The sequence below is a fragment of the Cebus imitator genome, unplaced genomic scaffold, assembly GCF_001604975.1.
Source record: "Cebus imitator isolate Cc_AM_T3 unplaced genomic scaffold, Cebus_imitator-1.0 Scaffold404, whole genome shotgun sequence".
Classification (NCBI taxonomy): Eukaryota; Metazoa; Chordata; class Mammalia; order Primates; family Cebidae; genus Cebus; species Cebus imitator.
In genome coordinates, this window is record NW_016107719.1 from 821,110 (window position 1) to 824,787 (window position 3,678).

At 52.7% G+C, this 3,678-nt stretch overlaps 1 protein-coding gene across 1 annotated transcript in view; it reads left to right on the plus strand.

Annotated features, from left to right (window-relative positions):
* Positions 1 to 1,809: 1,809 nt before the first annotated feature.
* Positions 1,810 to 3,678, plus strand: part of LOC108289453 (TRIO and F-actin-binding protein-like) — a 29,088-nt gene continuing 27,219 nt past the window's right edge. Inside the window, exon 1 of the mRNA XM_037731502.1 lies at positions 1,810 to 2,042. The gene's annotated coding sequence lies outside the window, so the exon portion shown is untranslated. The remainder of the gene's footprint in view (positions 2,043 to 3,678) is intronic.

The window sequence follows — 3,678 nt, forward strand, 5'->3', positions numbered from 1 at the left end:
CGGATTGCAGTGGTGCAGTCTCCGCTCACTGCAACCTCCGCCTCCCAGGTTTAAGCAATTCTTCTGCCTCAGCCTCCCGAGTAGCTGGGACTACAGGTGCATGCCACTACACCCAGCTGATTTTTGTATTTTAGTAGAGATGGGGTTTCACCATGTTGGCCAGGATGGTCTCGATTTCTTGACCTCATGGTCTGCCCACCTTGGCCTCCCAAAGTGCTGGGATTATAGGCGTGAGCCACCATGCCCGGCCATTTTTCCTTTACCCCTTTTTCTTTTTTTGTAGACAGGGTCTTACTGTGTTGCCTAGGCTGGTCTTGAACTCCTGGCAAGCGATCTGCCCACCTCGGCCTCCCAAAGTGCTGGGATTATAGGTGTTAGCCACCTTGTCCGGCTCTACACTCGGGTTTTAATCCTGGCTCTGCCACTTACTAGCTGTGTGACACTAGCAAGTTAACTTCTCTGATCTTTAGTTGCTGTGGAATGGGGAGCTTGGTAATGAATTCAGCTTACCATGCCCTCATGAATATAAAGGGTTTAGAATAGGAACTGGCATACAGACAGTGCAGAATAAACGTTAGCCTAAAAGGGGGAGAAACTGCATTTTGCCAGTGAGCTCAAAGTCCATGGCCATGTATGTGCAAATGGAGGTTGGAAACCCTCGGGCAGGGATGTTTGGTAGTCGCTGGAGCTCTGACTGCAAATAATAATCATGGTGCTGTAGTTTTAGAATTATACATCCACTCAGGATTCACGAGGTGCCTGGACTTGTTCTGATACATGTCTGTCTTTTGACTTCCCACTATTTCTTTTTATTTTATTAAATTTTTTTTTTATCTTTTAAAAGATGGGGTTTCACCAGGATGGCCAGGCTGGTCTTGAACTCCTGACCTCAGGTGATCCACCCACCTCGGCCTCCGAAAGTGCTAGGATTACAGGCGTAGGAGACACCGCGCCCGGCCTCTGCCTCCTATATTTACAGGTAAGAAAACTGTCAAGCAAGAGAGGTTAAGACTCTAGTCCAAGGTCTGTGCTAAAGCCAGCCCAGCGGACTGTCGCCAGAAAGAACCAACGGGAAGGAGGTCAGAAGGAGCCAGATCCGCCAGTGCCAGCCCTCTCTCGGGCTCCCTGGGGAGGAGAGGAGTCCTCCCAGCGGGCGAGGACTGCAGGCGGCCCAGGCTAAACGTGCGGCGAGTCCCGCGCTCAGAGGTATCCGTGCCCCGCCCGCCTCCGCCCCGCCCCTTGCCCTGGCTTGTCCAATCCCACAGTGTTCATGTAAATGAGGCACCCAGAGAGCGCCTAGGCGAGCGTGGCAGGGGTGTGCCTTCCTTCTACCGCCCGAGCATCGCTCTGATTCATTGTTAAAATAAAGACGCCGTGACCCTGGTACTCCCTCCCCGGCAGCCCCTGTGCGTGGAAACCCAGCCAAGGTTAGTACTAGACCGCGGAAAAGAGGAGCTGGTTGGGGGCGGCCCGCGGGAGGGGTAGGGATCGAGGGATGCTGGGAGGAACTGGGTGAATGGCTGGATAGAGAGGGGTCCCGGGGCCATTCTCCGGGTGGGGCATGCGTAGCTGCTTAAGGTTTTGATTTTTATATCCACATCTCAAGTGCATTTTAGAGAAGGATTCTGCCTATTGCTTGTGGGTAGGGGAGAAAACGGGAGCAGCGAGGGGCACGTGGAGTAGATTCCCCTACCCGCCCTCCGGAAAATGAGCGGCGTTCTCCTGCTAGGGGACGCTCCATTATGTGGCCAGACCAGGAGAGCAACGCCCAGGACGGGCGGGGCCGATGCGTCCCCTTTCCACCACCAGGAGCCGGGAGGACAACCGTCTGGGGAAGATCAGAAACCCTGGGGCCACGGAGGGGCCAGTGGGTGCCCCTTTCCCCACCGTGCCCTGCCGTCGTCCCCACCCCATTCCCTTCTACAGGTCTGATGGTGGAGGAGCGGAGCCTTGCCTTGGCTCTGACTGTCCCAGGGGAGGAGGTCAAATTCCTCAGCTCACCAAGACTGGCAACAAAAGCCTGATCCCCTGGAACGCACCAGGTGAAGATGGATGTGGGCAGGTGACCTGGGGGCACCAAAAGCTGCATGTGTTTTGGGATGTTGCCTTCCTCCCTCCCCCCACCCTTCCCCTGGGACTTTGTTTGGGTAGGGAGGGCATCTTTAAGTGACTCTCCTGACCCAGTTTCACTCCAGGGCATGGATGTTGGAGTCCCCAGGGGCACCCAGAAAGAAGAACCCTTGCATAAGTGAAGACAGCAGGGTTTCAGAAGGGCATGATGCTTCACACCTCGAATCCCAGCACTTTGGGAGGCTGAGGGGAAAGGATTACTTGAAGTCAGGAGTTCAGGAGTTCAAAACCAGCCTGGGTAACACAGCAAGAGCCTTTTTTTTTTTTTTTCTTTTTTTTGAGACACCCTGTTGCCCAGGCTGGAGTGCAGCAGGGCAATCTTGACTCCACTGCAACCCCCACCTCCCAGGTTCAAGCAATTATCTTGTCTCAGTCTCCTGAGTAGCTGGGATTACAGGTGTGTGCCACTACACCCAGCTGATTTTTGTATTTTAGTAGAGATGGGGTTTCACCGTGTTGGCCAGGCTGGTCTCAAACTCCTGGCCTCAAGTGATCTGCCTCCCTCAGCCTCCCAAAGTGCTGGGATTACAGGTGTGAGCCACTGCACCTGCCAAGGTCCCATTTTTACAGAAGAAAAAATTTAAAAATTAGCTGGGCATGGTGGCATGCACCTGTGGGCCCAGTTATTGGGGATATTGAGGCAGGAGGATCATTTGAGTCTGGGAGTTTGAGGCTGCAATGAACTGTGATCAAGCCACCGTACTCCAGCCTGAGTCACAGAGCAAGAGCCTGCCCCCACCTCCCCAAAAACAAGGGCTGGGCATGGTGGTTCACACCTGTAATCCCAGCACTTTGGGAGGCCGAGGGAGGCAGATCACCTGAGGTCAGGAATTTGCCTGGCCAACATGGCAAAACCCTGTCTCTACTAAAAATAAAAAAATCAGCCAGAGTGATGGCACATGCCTGTGATCCCAGATACTACCTGGGGGGGCCGAGGCAGGAGAATTGCTTGAATCCAGGAGGCGGAGGTTGCAGTGAGCTGAGACCATACCACGGCACTCCAGCCTGGGCGACAGAGTGAGACTCTGTCTGAAAAAACAAAACAAAACAAAAAGAGACACTAGGGTTTATTTTTGGCTAAGCTCTGCCACAAACTTGCTGTGTGACCTTAGGCTGTTCACTTTTGTCAAAGACGTTGTCCTCAACTCTGAAAATACCTGGGCAGGCCTTTGCTGCCCTCCCTGTGCTTTCCAAGGACCTGTGTGAGTTGGCAGTGTGATGCTGTGCCCCTCACTTCCACCTCTGAGAGAGCAGGGACACACACGGACCTGGATTTGAATCAGCCACTGTGACCTTGAGGGAGCTAAGGAACCGTTCTGAGCCTCAGTTACCTGATCTAAAATTAGGATTAATTTGATTTACAATGCAGAGTAGCTATAAGACAAGGACACTAAAACCTTAGGATGCATTAGAATCACCTAGAGAATCACTTCTTTATTTTTATATTTATCTATTTATCTTTTTTTTTTTTTTTTTTTGAGACGGAGTTTCGCTCTTGTTACCCAGGCTGGAGTGCAATGGCGCGATCTCGGCTCACCGCAACCTCCG